This window comes from Balaenoptera borealis, assembly GCF_965194805.1.
Source record: "Balaenoptera borealis genome assembly, chromosome: 6".
Classification (NCBI taxonomy): domain Eukaryota; kingdom Metazoa; phylum Chordata; class Mammalia; order Artiodactyla; family Balaenopteridae; genus Balaenoptera; species Balaenoptera borealis.
Window position 1 is genome coordinate 16419726 of NC_138863.1, and position 25412 is coordinate 16445137.

General features: G+C 40.1%; 1 long non-coding RNA gene across 1 annotated transcript in view; it reads left to right on the forward strand.

The window, feature by feature from the left end:
* Positions 1 to 25412, forward strand: part of LOC309630963 — a 1010383-nt gene that overhangs the window by 26823 nt on the left and 958148 nt on the right. The gene's annotated exons all lie outside the window — the stretch shown is intronic.

Sequence of the window (25412 nt, forward strand, 5' to 3'; positions counted from 1 at the left end):
ATGAAAGGGAGGAAAGCTCCCAGCCTGATGGCCTCCAGGAAAAGAGCTGGAAGAATTTTATGAAAGAGTCAACAGTCAAATTTCCGACTTGCCAATCAGGTGAAAGGCAGTGATAACTTCATTCTGTGTTCATTGAAATATTTGTTGCTAGTTCTCTATCCTTCTAAACTGAAGTATCCGTGTGCCAAATTCTGGCGCATATTATATGCTAAATAAAAGATAGACATCATTAGTAGTAGTATGTTTTTAAAATCATAAATGATCTCTTATTAATGTATATAAAATTTAATTAATTAATTGACTAATTTAATTAATTAAATTTTATACACATCAGTAAGAGATCACTTATGATTTTGAGTAGGTAACATATAAAGAGAATATACAAGCTCAAGAATTAATTAAGAAAAAATATACGTAAATAAAATGATTACTTTTTAAATTATAGAAACAGTAGTAGATAGAAATCTAGTGCTTAATACAAAAAGTTTTCCAAAAAGGGAATCATCCTACAGTGATATTTTATATTTTTTTCACGATATATTTAGTAGACTGTATAGTCAGTAAATAGAGGCACATATTATTTTTAACATCTGAAAAGCATTCTATTATGTAAAGTCACATATTTAACAAATCAATTTTTGATATACTCTTAGGCTTTCTAGTTTTTAAAAAAAATATTATTATAAACAACACTGGAATAAACTTCTATGGTTCTATATTTTTGTTCTAAAACCTCGGTAGTGGACAAGGACTTTCTAAACATTATACCAAAGGCAGAACCATGAAGAAAAAGTCTAAATATCTCTACCAAAAACCCAAAAATTATACTACTGAAAAAAGGGTGGAAACAAACTCGATCTTATAAAGAATTTTAAAAGACAAATGACAAACTGAGATTTGCAACATAAGTAGTAAAAGTAAATATCCTCAATATAAAAAGCATATTCATGAATGAAAAATATGACTCTCTTAGTAGAAATATGGGAGAAGACCTTATACAGGCAGGTAATAAAAAATCAAGTTGCTGATAATGAGATGCCTTCTTTTTGCCAAAGATCAAACATTATTTTTAAAATAATTCTCAGGGTCAGTGAGGGGATGGGGAAATTAATGTTTTTAACACATTTTTCCCTTTCTTTTTCTACAAGTTTTTCATATAATTGCATCTATCCTTATCTTTAAATATCATATATATTTCAACTACACCTAATTATGTACACCTTGTCACTGGGCTTCACAGCCATACACAGACCTGCCTACTTGAGTTATCTAGTTCATATCTGACAAATATCTGAAAATTTACAAATCCAAACAGCACTTTTACTTTTCTTCTCAAGCCTGGGCCTCTCCCAGTCTTTATTCATCCAGGGGGTCCAAGTCTCAGAGTAGAATTATTCTTCATACCATCCTTCTTTCTCTCCACACTCAGTATCACCAAGTCCTATCAGCACGTCTCCAAGTATGTTATCAGTTCAGCCACTTCTTTGCAGTTCTATCAAGATGGCCCCAGTCCAGGCCACCATCCACCATTTCCTGAATTACAGAAGGAGCTTCCTAATTGCCCCCTTCAACTCCTTTCCCCCTCTTCCCCACTGATTTTTCCACTGGGCAATCAGAATGATACTTTTCAAATGTAATTAGATCACGCTTCTTCCAGGCTTGAAACTCTTCAATGGCTTTTCATTACTCTTCCATTAAATTCAAACATTTGGTACCTAGAAGAGCACATAGTAGGCACACATAAGTATTTATTGAATGAATGGTTACCAAGGCCCTCCGTGGCATGGCCACTACTCACTGCTGGAGGCTTACTCGAGGCAGTCTTTTGCCGTCTGTCTTTCTCCTCTTCTTCCCTTCTCTTCCACCTTCCCTCAGGGTCCCCAAACGTGCCAAGTCCTTGCCTGGGTCAGGAGCTTTGCCGCCACACCTTCCCTGTCCCTGGAATGCCCTTGCCCTGCTCTCAGAGGGCGCTTCCTCCTTGCCATTCAGGACCCAGCAGAGAGGTGCTACCTCCTCGCGAGGCCTTCCCTGAACACGTCGTCTAAAGTAGATTCACTCTGTGATCCTGTCTCATTCTGCCTGCATTGTTTTCCACCACGTGACTTAACAGAGTCTGTATTTATTATCTAATTGGGAGGCCTCTAGGGCAGTGACATCAACTGTATTTGGCTCCAATTGTATCCTTTCTCTTTTTTTTTTTTTTTTTTACAAGATGGTTTTGAAATGAGTTTTATTTATTTAATTATTTATGTTTGGCTGTGTTGGGTCTTCGTTTCTGTGCGAGGGCTTTCTCTAGTTGCGGCGACCGGGGGCCACTCTTCATCGCGGCGCGCGGGCCTCTCACTGTCGCGGCCTCTCTTGTTGCGGGGCACAGGCTCCAGACGCGCAGGCTCAGTAGTTGTGGCTCACGGGCCTAGTTGCTCCGTGGCATGTGGGATCTTCCCAGACCAGGGCTCGAACCCGTGTCCCCTGCATTGGCAGGCAGATTCTCAACCACTGTGCCACCAGGGAAGCCCCTGTATCCTTTCTTTTTTTTTTGATTGAGGTGTAGTTGTGTTAGTTTCATGTGTACAGCAAAAAGATTCAGTTATATATATATATATATATATATATACATATATATACATATATATATACTATATATACACACACATATATATATTCTTTTTCTGATTCTTTTCCATTATGGTTTATCACAGGATACTGAATATAGTTCCCCGTGCTATATAGTAGGTCCTTGTTGTTTATCTATTTTATATGTAGTAGTTTGTACCTGCTAATCCCAAACTCCTAATTCATCCCTCTACCTCCCCTCCTCTTCCTCTTTGGTAACCAGAAGTTTGTTTTCTATGTCTGTGAGTCTATATCTGTTCTGTAAATAAGTTCATTTGTATCTTTTTTTTTTTTAGATTCCACATATAAGTGATATCATGTGATATTTGTCTTTCTCTACCTGACTTACTTCTCTTAGTATGATAATCTCTAGGTCCATCCATGTTGCTGCAAATAGCATTATTTCATTCTTTTTCATGGCTGAGTAATATTCTATGGTGTATATATACCAATCTTCTTTATCCATTCATCCATTGCTGGACATTTAGTTTGCTTCAATGGCTTAGCTATTGTAAATAGTGCTGCTAGGAACATTGGGGTGTACGTATTTTTTCGACTTAAGTGTTTTCATCTTTTTGGATATATGCCCAGGAGTGGGATTGCTGGATCATATGGCAGCTCTATTTTTAGTTTTTGAAGGAACCTCCATACTGTTCTCCATAGTTGCTGCACCAATTTACATTCCTACCAACAGCGTAGGAGGGTTCCCTTTTCTCTACACTCTCTCCAGCAGTTATTGTTTATAGAATTTTGAATGATGGCCATTCTGACCCATGCGAGGTGATACCCCACTGTAGTTTTGATTTGTATTTCTCTAATAATTAGCGATGTTGAGCATTTTTTCATGTGTCTGCTCCAATTTTATTCTTCATGCTTCCCATAATAGTGCAATTTGTAAGCCAAGAAAGAAGAAGGGACAAAATCAAAGAAGTTAATAATTAATACATTTTGAAAACTTTTTCTCTGCTGGGCACTCTGCCTTGAAAGCAACAATACACATAAATACAGGTAAATCATGCATGGAGTTAGAAGAGTACCTGATGCCTGGTGAGCTGCAGTGATATTTCTGAGCTTATATTCTCCTGTTGAATCTTCCTAGTCACCCTACCCAGAAGTCTCTACTTCTTATTTTAGTTGTGAAAAAACTGGATGGGGCTTAAAGAAGTTAAGGAAGTGCCAGAGTCTGGACCCAAACCCAGGTCCGTCTGGCCCAATCTTTCTGTCTCCCGTTAGGAGTGCCTTTGGTGTCACACCATTTGCTAAGGAGTCGCCATCCCTGTAGGGCTGACCTTGACCTGAGACACTGCCCAATTGGAGCAGGATCTTCTACTCTTTTCCCAGACTCCAGAGTTGGATGGGGAAATAGGCATAGACACTCCTCAGGGAGAGAAGAGCTAAAATGAAGATACTCTCATTTTCTCTCCTGATATTACCCATAACTAGAACGACACTCCATCCTGGTTTGTCAGAACAGTCTCAGTTTTCTCTGGTTGTATAATTATTAATAGTGAGGGTCCCTGTGTGGACTCTACATCACTTGGTCACTCTGTCCACAACTGTTCCAGGTGGCTGGTAGCTGGTCTGCTAGCCTCCACTTTCCACTTTCCTTCTCATTTATTTTTGGTGACTTGCTCTCTGTGCTTTAACACATTGGCTTTCCCAGATGGTGGCCAACTCCTGCAGGTTCCCAAATCATCTGCCCTACGAATCCACCTTTGAGCGAAGTCAGAGCCCAGCCATGGTCGGAAAGAATTGTGAAGCGTCAGGACCTGGGGCTCAGTATCTACTGTCCTGCCTACTCAACACACAGCTGACACCTTGCCTGTGCACTCACAGGGAAGAGGGCTTACCACAGTTTCCAGCAGCCACTCCAATCTTGGTCATCTTCCATCTGTGTTCTCCCATAGTTGACTAGCCTTGACGATGCTTCAGGAGATTCAGGGAGTCTAAGTGCCCTCCCCCACTCCCTTGCCCATGGGGACTGCTTGATGTCTTCAATGGGCAGATTTATTTCACTCTGTCAAGCCTTATAGAGAGGGCAGGAATCCTTGTGCTGCATCTCCTCAAACCCCTGCTCAGTGTGTGGTTTTGAAATGATAATGAGCCACTGGTTTCCTTCCCTGGTTCATAGATTCTTGTTTCTCAAAGGGTGAATAGTGTGTCTCTTGATTCATTATCTTAGGAAGATGATCGCCATGTGTTGTAACGATATTACAAGGATCATCTTGCCTACCTCCTTGCTCCAAGTAACCATCAGCTGATAGATGCTGGGCAGCTTGGATTTATTTTTCGCTGCATTCAATCAGGCGCATAACACCAGGGAGAGAATGTCAGTTTATTGCAGCTCAAGGTGAATTTCTTTCTCCTCAAGGCAATGACACAAAAGTTCCCCAGTGGGCAGCCCCTTAGAGACCGGCTTGATTGTATTTTTCCATAAATGAGCTTTCAGGGGAGCGTCAGGTTCTGGCTTGATAGAGCCCGCTGGACTGGTGATGGGATTGGATATTGTCGCCCCATGTTCTCTTCCAGGGAAAGGCTGGATTGATTGCATTATTTAGAGTAAGCAAAACCCAAAAAAGCAAAGTGCTTGACTTTCAGGCTTTTCCTTGAAAAGGGGAGAGTTGATGGCAGTTTCATTTTAAAAAAGGGGAAGTGACAACTGAATATTTGATCCATGGTCTGTTCTCTGTTCTAGAGGGATATCATTTTTGCTTATTTTCCATCCAATTGCATTCATTCACGATGCCGAGCACATGCCCTTGCCAGGACGGCTCTCCTCTCTGGGTGGGGAGGCTGGCAACATTTCTCAGAAGGAGCAGTCAGAGGCTAAGGCAGCAGTGGTTTTTAACTTGCACTCAATGGAACTGTAGGTTTTGTAGGAGGTCAGCATTGAAGCCTGGAAAATAATTTCAGAATGTCTGATATTTTACTTGCCTAGCAATGCCGGTCCTTTGTTTTTGTGTCTTTTATTTATGACAAAACATACCAGTGGAAAGATTTCCTAAATCTTAGGTTAACTAAAGTATATAGGGAGTGCATATCTTCATAATAAAAAATATAAACTGAAAAAGGGAAATCTTCCCAATATGGATGCATGGTATTTTATCTGGAAGCAGTACTTAGAGATATTCATAGGAAAAGAAAAATAGATGTCTAAAGTAACTCTTGCAAATATACCTGAACTAGTAACCAAGGGATTTAGTCTTAAGAGTAAGGATTTGATACCTGTATCAGGAAAAACCCAGTTCTTCCCTACTATGTAGGGAAAAACCTAGTTCTTTCCTCCCGTGTCTTTCTTTCCTGTGTGTCTCCTTTACTGCTCACACAGAACCCTTCACTTCTGATACCTGTGGTCACCGGATGTGTGGAGGTTTTCTCCCACCAACAAGCTGGGTGTCCTGCAATTTAATTCATTTCTGACACCATCTACTTGGAGATAACGTCAGATCCCACAGGTTAAGGGCTCAGTCCCACGAGACCGCTCCCTGCTTCAGATGCCCATCGCAAGCAGTAGGTCCCCAGGTTACCCACAACTGCTATCCAACTTGGCTACAAATCAGTTTCCCATGACCCCCTGCTCAGGTTTGATTAATTTACTAGAGAGGCTCACAGAACTCAGGGAAATGCTTATTTACGTTTGCCAGTTTATTAAAGGATATGCTTAAGGATACAGATAAACAGCCAGATAAACCCTCTGGGAGGGTCCCAGGCGCAGGAGCTTCTGTCCACAAGGAGTTGGGGTGCATCATTCTCCCAGTACGTGAATACGTTCACCAACTGGGAGGCTCCCAAACCCCATATTACGGAGATTTTTATGGAGGCTTCATCAAGTAGGCATGATGGACAATTAACTTCATTTTCAACCCTTCTCCCTTCTCAAGGGAATGAGGGGAGGGGCTGAAAATTCCAAGCTTCTAATCATGGTTTCTTTCCAGTGACCAGCCCTCCTTCAGGAGCCATCCAGTAGCCCACTCAGAGTCACCTCATTAGAACAAAAGACACTCCTATCACCCAGGAAACTACAAGGGCTTCAGGGGCTCTGGGTCAGGAACTGGGAGCAGAGACCAATATATATTTTCTATTATCTCACAGCCTAGATGGCCCCTCTCCCCCACTCCCTCACCTAAGAATGCCTTTGTGGCAGAAAGAGGTCCTTGGAGCATGATTACTTTCTTGATGATCCTACGGTATCAGTGAACAGGTGGTCGGTGAGGCCAACTAGGATGGGGCAGGATGAGGAAGAATAAGGCTGGGCAGTGATGATGCAGGACCATACTCTCTACACCCTTCTCTCTCGGCTCCATTTCCATCCCCATCCTCAACTCTGAGTTGAAAACGAGGAGGGTCCATGAAACACCACTCCTGGCCACCCTGACCTGCTCTTCACTAAGGGGTAGCTCCTGTTGAGCAAGGAAAGGGTCCTGAGTGGTGCAATCCAGTTCCCATAAAAATACCCTTCCAGGGGGCTTCCCTGGTGGCGCAGTGGTTGAGAATCTGCCTGCTAACGCAGGGGACACGGGTTCGCACCCTGGTCTGGGAAGATCCCACATGCTGCGGAGCAACTAGACCCTTGAGCCACAACTACTGAGCCTGCGCGTCTGGAGCCTGTGCTCCGCAACAAGAGAGGTCACGATAGTGAGAGGCCCGCACACCGCGATGAAGAGTGGCCCCCGCTTGCCGCAACTAGAGAAAGCCCTAGCACAGAAACGAAGACCCAACATAGCAATCAATCAATCAATCAATCAATCAATCAATCTTTAAAAAAAAAAAAATACCCTGGGAGAAGTTATCGCCCCAAACTTCTTTTGAGCCTCAAACTTTTGAGGATAACTTTTGAGGCTCCTTCCTTTAGACACAATGGTGGCTTTTTCTTGGCTAAAATTCAAAGAAACCCCCAGAATGAATGAGGAAAAACTTTATATCACTTTGTAATCCACAGCTTGTCTCTACTGGTTCTATAAGTTTCTTGTATTATTTTTAGAATGTTTACTTAAAAAGTGTGCAGAGCTGGCAGAGAACAACACATCTATGTCTTCTATCACCGGGGTCCACCGGCAGGAGGCTAAAAATAGTCCACCGAATGCTTTCCTTCACCAGAAGAATTGTTTATTTGCCAGAAGAAGAGCGAAAACAGAAACTCACTCATCCCCCCTCTTCCTGAATTCCTTCTGAAACCGAGTGAATGTTTTGCTCCAGAAATAAAAGTTCCTTGCCTTGAAATGGGGGCTAATGAGGAGTTGGCACCTTCAGCCTGCTTCTGCGAAGTTGAAGGTAACATGAGTGTTCTGATCTTGTCACACACTCGCTATAGAACTTTAGCAGCTTGCCATTGCTTATGGGACAGGGGCTGGTTGCACTGCATTTGGTATTTGAGTCTCTTTTTAATCAGCTCCCCCGTCACCCTGCATTATTCCCTTCTATTCCAGAACTTTTAGCTTCGGACTCATCTCTTTAATGTCCCCCCGTACCCTTCGTGTTTGCCTGGTCCTTTGATCATACTACTTCCTCTACTGAATGCCTGACTCTTATAAACCAGTCTGGTTCTGCTCGTCTTTCCAGGAAGGGTACCCGACTCCCCTCCTGCAGAAGCGCTCCCCTGGCTGCCCAAGTTATGAAGAGCTTCCCGGGCTCCTGCAGGACCCAGAGCCCACAGCAGTCTGCTCCTGTTGACACTTGGCAAATGAGAGTCTTACACAGGCATTTATCTTTTTATGTGTGCAAGTTTTATTTTCTTAGTATCTTGAACATTTCTGGGAATAGTGACCGTAGGTTTTAGTCTCTGTATCCGATGCAGCAAGTGACAAACAGCGGGTTGCTTAATTAATGTTTAAGGATTGATTTAGGGATCTTTGCTCTGTTTCCACCGGGTGAGTTGAACACGCTTACCATCCAACCCAGGGGCTGGGCTCTCCAGGGTTTTTGTAAAGTGGTGTTTGATAAACACTTCTTCCCCTAAAATGCTTGCAGGGGGAGGTGGTGGGTATTGTGAGGAGGAAGGTCACCTTTGCGGTTTAAAAAAATAAAAGAAAGAAGCTGTTTTGCACAATGTCTTTGTGGAGTCACCAGACACCTGAACAAATTAAAGGTGCTGAGAAATCCTGCAGTAAAGAAAGCTCTTTTATTTTGTTGAATCTACCATTTCCCAGATTAATTTGGCCATGGAACTCTTCTGATTTTTTATTTTTTCTGAGAAGTAATGACATTTAGCATTCAGAAACACTAGATGTCTTAGCTCGAGCTGCTCTAAGAACATACTACAGACTGGCTGGCTTAAACAGCAGAAATTTATTTCTCACGGTTCAGGAGGCTGGAAGTCCAAGATCAGGGTTCCAGCATGGATGGGTTCTTAGAAAAAGCCCTCTTCCTGGCTTGTAAAGCGTAGGCTTCTCGCTATGTCCTCACCTGACAGAGAGAGAGAAAGACAGCTCTGGTTTCTCTTCCTCTCCTTTTAAGGCTGCTAATCTCACCCTCATGACCTCATTTAAATCTAATTGCCTCCCAAAGGCCCCACCTCCAAATACCATCATCAGGGGTAGGGTTTCAACATATGAATTTTGGAGGAAGGGAGCAAAAAATCTTCAGTCCAGAACACAAAGCTTCTTTGAACATAGCTTGAACAGAAGTGGCATCTTTCTCTGGCTTCTCACCTACCCTCCCTCTAAGCCACACTCTCAGTGAGTTTTTCCTTATCTATGACTCTGGTGTGATCTCTTGGGTAATTGGGTTTCAATACACTGTTTATTATTTTGCCCAATTTGCACTAGAACAAACTCCTTCCATTTCTTTCTTTATTTTTTTAAAATTTTTTGCCTGCACCACGTAGCATGCAGGATCTTAGTTCCCTGACCAGGGATTGAACCCGCGCCGCCTGCATTGGAAGGCGGAGTCTTAACCACTGGACCGACGGGGAAGTCCCAAACTCCTCCCATTTCTGGTGTCGTGTTTTGCATTCTTTTAGGTAAGTCCAAATGAGGATCAGGAAATTAATCAATATTTCTGGGAACTTAAGTAACTACTAGACTTAACACAATAGACAATTTCTTGTGCCTCTGCCCTAGCCAGCCAGGTGAACATATTAGAGATTTTTTAGTCTAATCAGATTTTTTAAAAACACATGAATTAACTAAGGACTTGGAAAGTGAGTAATGCACCCACAAGTTGGGGTAATGTTGGAACTAAATCCAAGTCTTCTGGCTGCCAGGTAAGTGGACTTTCCCACGCACCTCTGACTTCTCAATCATGTGGTGTCTCCCAAGTCTTATATTTTCCTTAATCTCTTGAAGTCAGCTGAGATCAACCCAAACAGAAAAGGTTACTTCTCTTTTCTTGACTTTTCTGGTTTACATGTAACCAGACCTTTCAATTCTTCCTTGCAGGATATACTTTTCCTTCACTTCTCCGGTCTGGTCAGCCTCCTCTGGATGTTTTCAAATCTAGTCCTTTGAAAACTGTGGCACTCGAGACAAAACCCAGCTCTCCAGATGTGACCTGACTTGACAAAGTGCAGTGGGGCTCTCTGTGAGGCAATGGTGTAGCCTCATGGTTATTTCTTTTCCAAATAGTATCAATTTGCTCTTCACCTTGTGCTCACATTATTTTGTGTCCCTCCTAGAAAACATCAGCCAGTCCTTAACCTGCTCTGTTCAAGGGTAGAAAATTCTAGAACTTGTGCAACATAAGATTTTTCTCATTTTCAATGAATGTTTCACAAGGGATTTTTAAAGTGTTGATTCTTATGTATATTACTAACCTACTTGCCAAGTAAAGAACACGGAATTTAAAAATACAGAAATGGGACAAAATAAAGGAGAGGTAATGAAAACCAAAAATATAAATAAATAAAACAACTGAGATGCCAGTACTTCCCAGGATGAGCAAATCCACCAGTCCAGTGCAGAGGAGCTATAATCGCATTGCCTCTGTCTGAAAACTTCAAAACCAAAGGTTAGTGTGTAAGATAAGGCATCTTCTGAGCTTGCTCTCTACTCATGCAAACTTTATCTCAGCAGCCAATGGGGGAAGTTATCTCTGAATCAGAGATGTATTTATTAGTCCTTGAGCAAGTTATGTAACCCAGCTGAGGCTCACTGCCCTTATCTGAAAATAAAAGGGGTGCTAATACTTGCCTCCCTGTACAAGATTGAGGTGAGTCGGATGACCCAGTGTATGTATAAGTGCTTTGTGACGAATCAGTTGATGCACAAATGCTCACCATTGCAATCAGTGCTGCAATGAGAGAGAAAGAAAGGTGATTTACAGACACAAGTGGTAGAAAACTACACTGAGCATTACAAGGCATACAAAGAGTATTCCCCTAGTGCTGAACATTTAGAGAGAAAACAGGGAAGAGAAAGTATCTTTGAGGAGGGGTAAGAGCTGGGAGAGCTTGGTCTAGAAGGTTTTCATAGAGAAGATGAGACTTGAACAAAGACCTGAAGAAGAAGGGAGTCCTCATGTAGCATACAGAAAGAAGAAAGGATGATTTGAGGGAAGTAACCACTACCAGAGGTCAGCGATTTTTCAAAAAATGAAGCAGAAACAGGTATAGGGAAATGCCAGGCAGGTTTGTCTGACAGGAGGACAAAAGCCAGGGGTGTAACAAGAGATGACATGAATGAAATTAAAGAGGAACCAAATGGTGGGAGGCCTTAGAGATGGTGAGTAGGTCTGGAGGCAGGCAAGGGCATGATCAAAATAATATCTGAGACCACTGAGAGTCCTTCTCCCGTAGCAAATGAAAAAGTGGGCCTGGATTAAGGGAGCAGGGAGAGCCCCACTCTCCCTGCTCCCTTGCAGTAGACAGGGGAATCAAATTCAACACAAGCTTTTTGAGTCCTTACTATGGGTCGGTGGCGTTCTAGGGACTTCAGAGAAAGGAATAAACAATACAGACACGATTCCTGATCTCACAGAGCTCACATTCTAAAGGTGAAGACAGCACAAATAAACAAATGATGTATTTCAGACAGTGATAAATATTGGCAGAAAATCACATAGTACGATGTGATGGAACACAGCTCAAGGGTGGGGCACTAGAGTGTGGTCACAAAGGTCTCCCTAAGGGGGTGGCATCTGAGTCGAGATTTGCATAAGACATAGACATCCTAGTAAAACTGTGGGCTGATTGTTCTGGGCAGAAGGACAGAAAGACCGTAAGGGGGGAAGGGACTGCGTTTGAGGTTTAGAAAGAAGGCTGGCAAGGCTAGCATGTCATGAGTCAGGGAACAAGGACAGGAAACTGCAAGTTTACATAGAATTCTTGTAGATCAAGGGAGCCGTTGGAGGGTTTAATGGGGAAGGATGATGTAATCTGATCTACATTTTAGAAATGTCACACTAGCTACTCTGTACAAAGGGGATTATTGGGAGGCAAGAATGGAGGAAGTGAGGTTATTACATTAATATTAATCCCAGTGAGAGAGGATGGTAGGTTTCATCAGGTATTAAGGATGACAGAAATAAAAAGAGATTTAGGATATATTTTTGAGATGAAAATGATATAATAGGCTCATGGATCTGGCATGGATGTGAGAAAAAATGAAATCAAGGATGTCTTCTATGTGCTGATACTAAGTAGAAATATTGGCTAGTGCTATGGAGAGTAGCTAGGCAGAGTTTGACGTGAACCTCAGCATTGCTGCTGTAGTCTTTACTGCCCAGGACACCCCTGCTGGTAAGCTCCATGGATGGGAATGTCTCAGACATTTTAAATAAATAATTTATATTCCTTCCTTATAATAAAGATTATATTATTTCATTACAAATTTAAGTCAGAAACAATCCAGAGGAACATAGTTTTAGTTTAAGAGCAGAAAAAAACCTCTTAATGATGGAAATAAACAGTATTCAGTGTGCACAATGAGTCATATACAAGGAGTTGAAATATGCGGTGAGTTGGGTCTCATTAGTAGGGCTCACCCAGTGGTGGGATATGCAGTTATTTCCCCTGGTGGGGAGATTAGGCTTCTTGGCATTTAAGCAGAGGCAAGGTCTAATTCTCACATGGGTGGGGAGGGAGCTGATCTGATGTCAGGAGTGGTTAGAGGATAGCCAAGTGTTTGGTAGTATGACCTAGAATATCCAAAAGACATTTTCTCAGTGTCTGACGCTGAGTGCTTCAGAGTCTTATTTTGACATGACTTTCTCTAAGTCTTTTTATCATGGTTTTAGCCACTGTTATGATGCCTTAAGAACTGTAGAGAAGGGATTTCTTCTAGAAAATCTACTAAGAAGGAGATGTCCTCTTGCTCCTTGAAGAAAATGTACAGCACATTGAGCTGGAATATTTGAAGACTTCAATAAAAGTACTATAGATAAAGAGCCAACCAATGATGCTGAAACATCCCAAGACTTGCAGTGGTGGTAAACTCTTCATGGTCTATGGGAGCAAGGGATGACAAAATAGCTACCAAACCTGAAAGGGATCAGAGGTGTGAAAAAAGGGTCACTGAAAAGAAGCTATAGAGACCACGGCCACCTCCACAGCCGAACCCCAGCAGGGAGGGAGCAAGCAGGGAAAAAATATTCCCACCTTTCTCTTCCTGTTCTCTGATCTGCAGCGTCTCTCATTGGCTGATACTCAAATAGGAGCCAGAAGGTCAAGGATCCAGGCCTCATACTCCTGGGACCCAGGGCAGGGCAGAGAAAGGTAGATACTGGATTGGGGGGTGAAACTAACACTTGTCTCTCTAAGGTAAATTTTGGTTCTATGATTTCAGGTTTATATTCATTCTTCTGTTAGTTTTATGTACCACCTTTTACATGCTGAGCACACAGGTGGAAATAATCACTGTAGAGATAGATAGTAGTTGGCTATTGATTCTGAGAAGCCGGCAGGTATCAAACGGCCATAGAGGTGCAAAACTTTGTTTCTAATCGCACAGATTGAAAGAAAAACAATCACAAGCACAAAAAAGCAGATTCAATCTGCACAAAAAAGCAGATTCAATTTCCAAACCACATTATCAGAGTATTTTTATCAGAGTAAGTGAGAAGCTGACGTGTGAATACTTACAAGAAGGGTGTAGGACCCACTGCTACTTCTACTTCTTTGGCACTAGAGAAATGTTTTAGGCATTGGATCAGCAAGAATTTGGTTCCAGCCGGGAACTAGAATGAATGGAACATGGTCCAGCTCAAGAATTAAGGATTCTACCCCACGTTGCTTAATCTTCATCCCTACTTAGCTACTAGGTGCAGCCTAAATCCTCCCAGCTTCTCCCCTCTTATCTGAACTGCACTGTGGTTATTAAACAAATTGTGGATCTAGTTCACATCCTCTCTAATACTTTGAAAACTACACAATATGAGGCCTAATGAAGATGGCAGGCCTCGGAATGACTTCTTAGAACTGAAAATATGACTACATCAGAAGTCTTTAGAAGGCAAGATTTTAATGGCTGAATAATATGCTGGAAGAGAGGAGTAATTTCTTCTCGCATGCTAGGATGAATTATTTATGCTTTGACAACAGTATGTGTCTCTAAAGCAGCTTTTAGTTATTTGCCACTTCTGGCTACAGCTGATCCTGCTGCCCATTCTTGTAATTACATTAACCTCTTGACTTTACATGACAAGCTTTTCCTGTGTGCTGCGATCAATAGCCTATAATTACACCTCTTTAATAAGACCATAGTTGCACTTCAGTTCAGATACAATTGACTTTTTTCCCCCTTTTCTTTTTGATGGGGCACGGAATAAAATGTCTTATGTTAACATCTGAAACAAAGGAAACCATTTTGAAGAAAAAAATTATGTAAAAATATGCAGATCCTATGGGAATGAGTGATTGCAATGATAAATATGCCAGTTGATAATCCATTTCTGCAGGCACGTGAGATTAGAAACCTCGGGAGAAGCAGTGGATTTCAAAGCCCTAAATTGGTGTGGTGGTCTTTAAATCTCTGTTTGGATAAACTTTTTACGTTCAGTAGGATTAAAGGCACTGTGGACCACCTACTTTCCTACTCAGGCTGTATCAATTAATTATAGGGTATGTATGTAAATAGAGAAAGCATAATGTTAAATGTTGAAACACCTTTGAGGTCAACTAGTTAAAGCCTTCTCTTTGACAAAGAAAAATTGAGAGAAGTAGATATAGCACGTGTGTGTTAGAGCCTGCCAGCTCAGGAAAGCAGATTGTGTGTATTCAGTCACATCGGTAGATTTAAATCAGCCTTTGTGGGAATACTTACACAATGGAAATTGGCAAACATTACAAACCAGTGCTTTTCCCCCCAAAGAGCTAGTTAAACATCTACCTGCATAACTATATCTATAGCTATAGCTTTATCTATATCTACATCTTAATCTGTATCTATATATCTCACACATATATATATGTCATTATGTGCTATATTATGTAGGCATTCCATTTATATTTCTCATAAGAAACAGTCTCATAAAACTTTCCCAGATATTTTTGTGGTTGCAATTTAATGTTTGTTTGTTTATTACTTTATAATATATTAACACACACACAAACACAAACACACACACCCAATTTAGGTATCCATACAGACTTGCAGGGAGTTGTACTTTAGATTAGACTGCATGTGGCCCAGAATACTTTTGAGCCTACAGATCACTTTGGGAAACTCAAAGGAAAGCTCATGAGAATCAGCTCTACAAAGATAAGCACGATGGTCAAGGCTGCAACCAGACACATTTGAAACACTAAAGGTTTTGGATGTGAACTGAACATAAAACAATGTAAAGAACCTACATGTGCCAAGGGGGAGGGGGAGAGATGGATTGGGAGTCTGGGATTAGCAGATGCGAACTATTACATATAGAATGGATAAACAACAAGGTCTTACTGTATAGCACAGGGAACTGTATTCAGTATCCTGTGATAAACCATAATGGAAAAGAATATGAAATAGAATATATGTATGTATAACTGAATCACTTTGCTGTACAGTAGAAATTCTAACACAACATTGTAAATCAACTATACTTCAATAAAATACACTTTTTAAAAAAGAACCATTATGATTATTTCTATATTATCAGTGAGAAAACTGAAGCTCATAAGTCAATCAGTTATCCAAGGCCACACAGAAGAATGGGAACTTCCATGCTGACTCCGTGTCTCTGAGCCCAAAGCTTCTCCCATCACTTTACACTGCCTTGAAATTATATCCGAAAATCCTGTTCCTCACACTACCTCGGAGCCTGGCAAGCCTCAGAGGATGAGGTTGCAGAGGGGCAGAGATGGGGAGAAGGTGGCTCCCTCGTGTTCTGGAAGAGCCTTGGTGTCTCCCATGTCTTCCTCCCTTTGCGAAAAGGTAAAATACATCCTAGTTTAACCTCAGCACGTGCTAAAATCCCCTATTTCTTAGACTTTTCTCACTAGGGAATAAAGCCCCATAGTAGTAATTCCCAATTTTGAGTATGCATAAGAATCACTTAGGGACATTTGATTCAATGGGTCGAGGACTGGGGCGCAGATATTTGAATATTTAATGAACTCTCCAGTACCTGTTGATATATGTACTTCCACTCCCCCCACTGAAACAGAGGCTGCTCCGGCCCTAGGACATTGTAAATTCTCTCTTCTTAGTTTCTCTTGGTGATAGCTGCATTCTAATTACCTTCTGCTGTTTCTGCACCCACTCGAGATACTATTTTTTCACGCTAAATTTGCTGATCATGTAACATGTGTAGGCATCAAGCAGCTATATTACACAGATTACTTTCCTGCATTATAGCAAATCTGACACTGTCATAAAAGAAAATTAGAGTCGTCTGACAGGATTGAAGCAGCCATCAGCTATTTCTTAAGGTGATTTTAAACCAGATGCATTATCTATAGGGAACATTGGATGGGTCCTAAATTATTGCTATTGGTAATGGGGAGTTTTATTTTATTATTTCTAAGATATATGGCTCTGATAATATAGTGCAGAAGATAGTAACAGACTTTGCTCCTTTACAGCATTATACAATTAGAGAGAAAATTGATTCAGTTCACATCCAAAACGCTTAATGTTTCAAACATGTCTGGTTGCAGCCGTGACCATCATGCTCATCTTTGTAGAGCTGAATCTCATGAGCTTTCCTTTGAGTTTCTCAAAGTGATCTATAGGCCTGAAAGTCTTCTGAGCAATCTGCAGTCTAATTTAAAGTACAGCTGCCTGCAAGTCTGTGGGTGTGCATATTCACATTACAGATTTGTTCTGAGAACTAAGGGAGATATACGGAATGTAAAAAGTTAACCCCAGGTGGTTGGGTACAGGGTCATGTCAAGTTTCCCACGACTTAATTCTGGGACTGCATCACTTATTCTGAAATGGGTTTATAGGGAATCTCTGTTTTGCGGTCAAGAGTCTAAAGCTCTGAGTGAAAGGTATCAGAAGTGGAAGGTAAAGTAAGTTGAGGGTAGTTTTAAGCACACACATAATTACAGGCGGCAATTTTGGAACAATTACCATGGTAAGAACTTTACATAAATAATCTCATTTGCTTCCAAAAACAATCCATTGAGCATGCACTATTATAATCACCATTTCCAGACAAAGAAACAATGATTGATTATATGATTTGCCCAAAGCCACACACCTTGTAAATGGGAGTCTAATTTGGATCCATCAAAAGTAGCATGGAGGTTAGGCTGGCAATGAGATTAGATTAACCCAGTACCAGCTTCTCTACCCATATGTCTTGGGCTGTAGGATCACCTGGGCCTAAAGGTTAGGAAAGATAAAGTGTGAGCAGTGTAAGTACTTCCCTTGTTTCCTGGAATAAGCCAGAAACCATAGTATAAGGAGGGTGGGTTGTTAATGCTCAGTAACTCCAAATAAACCCAATTTCCTTTTCATTGAGGGTTTGTAATAATTAGATTGGATTAACAATAATGATTATATAATCTGCTTTACTAGGGAGTTTTTAAAGTGTTGGATATTTTATTGGTTAGAGTCATTGTAGTATAATCTGTTCCCAAGATGATAAGTGGGATGTAATAGAGCACTTTCTTGGGTCTTTCTGATTCATCTCAGTTTCTTTTGGTTTAGTTCAGTGGGGTAGAGCCAGTTTTTGTGAGGACATAGTATCTAATAAAGTAGTAAAAGTTTACACTTGGCATTAACTCTAGGGATGGTCCCTTTTTCGTTTTTTGTTTTTTTTTAATGGGTGGTCTGTAGGAGCCAGCAGAGCAACCGTCTCCAGACCCATCAGGATGGAGCACATACATTGCAAAAGCATTTTGCCTTGCCAATGGGTTTAAATCACATAGAAACAAAATCTGAGCCCTTTCATGTAGATGAAGCTCAAGGGTCTGATAGCAGTCTACAAAACAGCACTTCGCCAAAAAAATCCAGATTCTTTCAGATCCAATACAAATTCTCCTGAAACATCTGGATCCATTTCCAAATGAAAAACTTGTAGTTTAATGCCATTGCCAGATGTGACTACTTGCCAAAATATTGAGGTGCTCTTGTTAGTGAGTCCCTACTTTAGGGGAGCACATGATAGGGGTTGAATTATTGTTCTGATAGTATCCTTCTAAACAAATCGACATTTTCAAGTTTTGCAGGCAGATATCACTATTTGCAGTTTATACCAAAAGGGGTTTTTCTGCTTCACAGGTAAGGTAGAGAAAACCCTGATTTTAAAGTACCTTTCTCACCTTCACAATTGGTTATCCTCTGTTCTACAGAAGTTATTTATGCCCTCCCCGACCCATCTCATGCCCCAATAGACCTCTTGATCATTAATGTATGAATCAAAAGAAAAAAAATCTACTTGAGATATCTAAATTCAGAGATGTCTAGTTTTAATCTTGTTTCTCTACCTTAGTTTCAATTGTCAACATTGTGAAACAATTTCTCTCTGCTGGGGAGAGGCAAATATTTCCTTCCTGCAAGGCGAATCACTCAGAAAATAATAAATTCTACTCTGGTGCTCTTTTTTAATGTTGCAATTCCTTCCTTAATGGGGACATCTGACCCCCATAACCCCTCTTCCCATTCTAACAGTACACACTCAAACCCAAATAAATAACTTCTACCTTCAAAGAGCTCAGAAACAAAATATTTTTTGAAAAACAATGGTGGCAGTGCCTTAAGACTTACTGTACCAAATAACTTTAACACGATCCCTCTGAAACCAAGCAAAATGTTAAGACAGTGATGCAGACAGATTAGCAGAAACAGACTCTAAAAGCAGGTTCCTTAAAAGATCCCAAAGCTGCCCTGAATGGGCCCAGAGAAGGCTGAACAATAGATGGAATTTCAAAGAATGAGGGAATTACTCATTTTGATCTCTAGTAAGAAAAAAAAAAGGGAGTAGCAGATAATGACAAATGACCTGAAGATGAGGCCATGGTAATACAGCCTTGCCTGCTGCAAGAAAGAGGTTTGTCTGTCCTGGAAACCAGAGCAGACTGCTTTCCTGGGTTGGGAGGAAGAGCCTGTCTTTGCCACAATGGGGAGGTTTTTTCATGTCTTTGAAGCAAATATGCATAAACTGTATCTTGTCGGTTGGATGGGCTTCTTCAGTTTCAGGGGTAAGAGTCTCTTCTTTAAGGATGGAGTTGATACCAGCATAGAAAACTATATCTGAACGAAACCAGGAAAGGCCTGTTGTTCAGGAAAGAGAAGCTGGAAGGCTGGATTCTAGCCAAAGGTCGGCAGTCTCGACATAAGGGCCAAGATTATTTGTGGTTTGCAGTACAGTGTAGCTTTACGAAGGTGTAGCTTTACGAAGGTGTAACTTTACGAAGGTTTAGCTTTGTATAAAGGCCAAAGAATCAAGAAACCTGTGGTCCGTACCCCATGAGTGCCGTTTCCCCAACTGCAAATTGTGATATTTGGATCTAGGGTTCTTAAATTTGTTTCTCTTACTCTTTATTCCATTCATTTTCTTTAAATGTTTTGGACAGGTGGAATTTCCCTTTTTTTCCCCCTTCTTTTGCTGCATTGCGTGTGTTTCCCTCTTTGATGGCTGTGTTACATTTTGTATTAGTTTGGGTCTGGAGGTTGACTAGATGTGTATCTTCTAGATGAAATCTCTAGTGGTAATGTTCACCCGTTAATTTCTGTTCTGCGTTTTCCCAACATTTAAAGAGCAGGGGAGTATAGGACTTTTCCTGTTCTTAGCTGGATACTTTAAACCTCTATAGGACAGATTTTCCAGAACGAAAAAAAATCTTGGTATGATTCATCACTAGTATCTAGTTTGCTACACCCAATCTTTAATTCTAGCTTAAACTGAAGGTCCAAATACTTCTTTAATCCTCAGTCTGATATTCAAATAATGAGACAATAACACCTTCTTCCATCCCTCTTTTTTAATCTAAAGTATTTGGAGACCTTCAGATAAAAAACAATTCCAGACTAAGTAAACTGCATTTTTTCTTCCTTACCTCAGATCAGAACAGCACGTCCTTCCATTTATTTTCTCTGCATTTCTCTCTTTTTGCCTGGACATCTCTTACAGACATCGAACATTGAACTTCGGTTTTTTCATATTCTTAAAATGCTAAATGTTCCTTGGAGGACTTCATACAAAGAACAAGTCATCTTTCTTTAGAAACATGAATAATCATTTTCTTTTCAGACAGCTGTCTCAAAAGACCTTGCTATTACATACCTTGTAAGTTGAAGAAATAACATTTCTATGAAAATAAATGACCAAAGCCACTTCAGAAAGCAGCAAACTTCAAACAACTTGGTAATTTGTAGACCCCCTCTGACATCCCAAGTGCATAATGGATTCGCAAAGACATTGAAGATTAAGTAAATTAACTATGAAGTCACAACTCTATTTAAACATTTTCCCTCTAAAATCTTTATTTTTTTTGGAAAATATATTTGTTGATAAATATTCCCCCCAAAACCACCGTGGTTTTCATCGCTGTCCCAGGTAGTCCATCTATCCCAAAGATGCAGTTGATAAAATCCACAGGCTTACGGCCAAATTTAGCCCTTGTGGGTCATAAAGTCCTATTTAAAAAAAAACAAAACAAAACTCAGATAATTTGGGAGTTTCCTTGAAATAACATCCTGGAAAGGGTATTTTCTGCTTGGGTTATAAGCACTGGAAAGACAAAAAAATCCATGGTGTATCCAAATGTGAATAATTTGAGGCTTCTGTTCCGGTAATGGTGCCACTGTGTTGAGTACTGTCACGCACATCGGATTTATAGCCTCTAACAGAGAGCTGGCGACTGTAAATTCTGAGGCCTGCTTATTAGAACCTGGGAGCATTTGACAATGCACGTAATTAATGATCATTTGCTAAAAGTATTTTGGGGGATTTTATTCAAACAAAGTAAAAAAGAAACACATTATATATTAGTCCTGTTATATATTATGGGACATTATATCCATTTGTGTGCCCATAAATCATTTAGCTATGAATACTTAAGAAGAGCAAGAAAGTGATACCCTATGTACACGCTGAGATAATATTGGCTTAGTGTTTGATTACAGGCACAGTGTCCTTAATGGACAGATTTCTGCTCCATATCCAATGTCCAGTCGGAGCTGGGGCACTAAGGAATGGTAACAGGAGGATTTCAGGGCAAGATCAACCAGAGTTCAGGAGTGTGAACTTGGTGAGGAAATAAGACTTTTACTAGCCTTCTCAGAAGACTCTCTCTGTCTCCTTTATTGTATTGCCTTCCAGTGATTGGTTTTGTTGCCCCAGTGTGGGTGTTTTGTGTGTGTGTGTGTGTGTGTGTGTGTGTGTGTGCATGTGTGTACTTTTGGGGAGGGAAGGTATTAAAAATATTTGGCTTGGTTTTACTACCTTTTTATTGGGTCAAAGAAAGAGAGGAGGGTAGTGGCTGCTTCAGTGAGAATGGGAGGAATAAATCTGACTATTAAAACAAATAGAAGATTTATTCTTTTTGAACAGCTACAGAAAGTCATTTCAATGAGTTAAACCAGAGCTGAAGCTCTGTCTCCATACACAGGGTAAAGTACAAAATTGAAGAAGAAGAAGAAGAAGAGGACGAGAAAGAGGAACTGGGGGAGGAGATGGGGAAAACAGAAGTATTGTCTATGAAATTCAGACACCCTATGCAGGATCTGTGGAGTGACTGTGGAGTCAAGGGGCTTATTTTAACTGCTGAGTGCCATGGACATGTCATGTGATTTGGTACACACCACTTAAACTTCCTGGCCTCAATGTACAATTCTAAAATAAAATGAAGGAAAATCAATCATTAAGATCACTCAGGACTTCCTAATTGCAAATATTTATGATTCCAAGTTGACATTTTCAGGAAACACATGATCACAAAGAAGTGTGGATTTTTTTTGTCCAAGTGATCAATATAATTGTTTTACGTCTCTGGTTCAGTAGACACAGGCATGATATGTCTGGCTGCCACTGTATATCATTCCTAGGTGCAAAGTCTAAGCAGTTACTGCCTGCCTGGGAAGCAAAAAGTGTCTAAAAGAAAATTATTTAAGGTCACATAAGCAAACTTTGGGAGAGCTTTAAAAAATCTTTTAAAAATTTGAACTAAGTGCCAATCTTTAAAATTTGGCTGAAGAAAAAAAGGACTTCAAATATTTGTTGAGACAAGTTAGTACACACAACTTGATGAACAAACTGACTTTTTTGGAGATTGCTGTTGGTATTTCTTGTTAGTATCTGGATGCCAAAAGTAGGAAATTTGGAAATCAGGACCACTAACTCAAATTTAATTGTATTCACAAGTTTTTAGTTTTATGGTGATTTAGACATAGTAGTCCAAATGAAAGTTATGAGAATAAAGCTATACCATTTAAAAAATTTAAATGTAGTAACAAATAAATAGGTTAATTGTCCAGTTTCATACCATCTATTTGAAGAGAAGGTACACAAATGTGTCTTTTTGTCAGTGTCTGCCACTGCTCTTCCCTAGAACAGCCTTTAGCCTCTCAGCACAGTATTAAAAAGTGAGTTAAGGGGTCGACCAACTAAAGCCGTTTTCACTCTTATTTCTCAAATTCTGGCCATTTTTGGTATAGAAAAAATTCTTTTACTTTTTGTGGCTGCCCAGAATGTCTACACTAAATAAGATGTGGAAGAGGATGAGAAATGTATTTCAAATCAGCACTTAACTCATGATTGTGAGATCTTGAATCCACTTTAATGTCTTTTTTTTTTTTTTAGCTACAACACTTAAATTTTTTTAATTGTGGTACAAAACATAAAATTTACCACCTTAGCCACTTTTAGTGTACAGTTCAACAGTGTTATATATATTCACATTGTTGTGCAACAGATCTCTAGAACTTTCTTATCTTGCAAAACTGAAACTCTTCTGTTTAGGTTTTTAACCCACTTTGAGTTATTTTTTGTATATGGTTTTAGGTAAAGGTCCAACTTTATTCTTCTATAGTAACACTTTTATATTGAAAAATTCCTCTTACCTACTTTAACTTCTTAAATTAAAATTTTCACTATTGGATTTAGATGAGAATATTCACTTTCTTAGAAGATGACACCCTTGAAATAGATATTCTCCCATCATGTCTTATTCACATTCTGCCAAACTGAAGGAAAAAAAATGGCCAATCATGCATTGTTTTGAGTGGCAAGGGATTCTTTGGGGGTGGAGGTGGGGCAATGGATACTTACCCTCATCAGAAGTTGGCAGATGAACCAAAAGCTGAGCCTTTTCTTCTCCAGGGCAGTATTAATGTTTTAGTCCCCAACTGTGCTTGCAGGTAAGCCAAAGGAAAAAAGGCACAATGTGTTTTAAATAATGCAGCCCAAGCCATTTGGGGTAGTTAGAGATTTATAAGGGAAGGCAGCCAGAAAATCTCTCTGCTGGTGCAGTTAGAAAAAAGCCATAGTCCATTTGGTCAGTCTGTTTCCATCTCTTAGACACCAAAGAGGCACTAAGAGGAGGCAACTCAGGGTATTGGCTAAAACACGGGAAAATGTTAATATCTGTCAAATCTCAGTGGTGAACATATGGCCGTTTGTTACATTAATCTCTATGTCTTCCTGAATGTTTAAGAATTTTCATAATTAAAAAAAAGTGAGTTGAGTTTGGAACCAGGCCTTGGGTTTCAAATCCCTATCACCTTTACTCTCTAGCTATGGTGGCCTTGGACTAGTTATTTAACTTCTCAGAACCTCAGGTCCCTCATTAACATAATATGAATAATAATAACCACTATGTGGGTTAATCTGAGGATCCTGTATAACTAAACAATACCTGACAAGTGGCTGGTTTCTCATTTGGTAGCAGTTGGCACCCAATTCTAAATTAAAACTCAGCTGAGAAAAGCAATCTCTAAGGAACATTTCTCAGAAGTGATGCACTGTATCTTTATACATGTTCTTCTAGAACTTTATATTTACTTCTGGATTAAGTCAGATCACCAGAGATCTGTGTGTCTGCACCATATCATTTATACTGGGGCTTGTCAAGATGTTTATACTCCATTGTCCTTGGGAAAGATGCTGTGGGCTTTCATTGGGGAATGCTGTTCAAATAGTCCTATTAAATTTCTCTGTACTCCCTTTAAGCGGTGCTGTGGGGATGTGGTTCACTGCACAACACTGGACTCTTCAATGGCTCCCAAGGGAGACATTCGTCTCTGATCTCAACATAACAAATAATTGTTTCTTCTGAGTTACTTCTTTGTTTTCTTCTTAAAACACTATGAATTGTTAAAGTGATTGGGTTTACCTTTGGGGCTGGTAGCTAGGAACTTGCAAGTCAAATTAATGATTTACCCAGAGCAGCTGGATAGGTCCTTATGATATGGCTTTGTATTCACTTTATTTCAAAACCCATAGTACTTCCGTACTCTTGTTTTCTTGACTTGTTTTTTTCACTTATTTTAAATTTATGTCACATTGCTATATTTTAGATATTCTTGTTAAGTCATCTTAAGTTCTTCGGTAGGAACAAATAACCAGGTGGCATATAAATAAATCAACGAATAATATGTAGCAATCATTATTATTGATAATAATAGAAATATGAGGTGCAGCTAAAACGTAAGAAGGATGAAGGCAGTAAATGTTTCTGAAGAAGATGACTGGTATCACAGCAAGGCTGAATATTCTTAAATGGCTTAAAACAATTCAACCTCTTACATACTGGGTTCATTAAGAAAAATAGTTAATTTAAAAAATATTTATGGAGTCCATGATATATACCAGGCACTATTATAGGCTATAGTGAGAAGACCAAGTTGACAATTTCAGAACACTTTGTAGGTGCAGGAAATTGATTTTAGAAGCTGGAATTTGGGAGTAGGTATAACAGAGGACCATGGGTGTGGAAAATGGTAGAGAAGAGTAGTTGGGTTGTTATGTTGTTTTGCAAGGAAAGGAAACAATGAAAACACAACATAAAAAGGAGACACAAGTTATGTTGCTGTATGGAGAGGAATGGGCTGGGCTGTATAATGAGTGCCTAAGGAAGAGACCTCGTCTGAAGTGTGGCCAGAGGAGCTTGGCTAAGGATGGTGGTCTCTGTGGTACAGTTTTGGGAAGAAAGCTGGGGAGCTAGCTGAAGGCCAAAAACTTGGCTAAGAGTGGAAATCCCCAAGTCCCAAAGTTGAATCTTTTTCCTGGACACATAGGAGATGGCAGCCACTTCCCAACAGAGGTAAGGTACAGGACCCAGGGGTCAGTGGTATCTTGGTTGCTCTCTACTATTTTCTACTATTTCCATGAGAACTGGGAAATTACAGAGGCCTTCCCTTAGCTTTTGTTGTGCAAATTCTGAGCTGGTTAGTTTATGGTATCCTTTAGTCTAAAGTTGATGTGTCAAATATCCCCTTAACACCATCTTATTTCAGAGTTAAGGAGAGCTCTAAATACTTCTTGAAAGAATC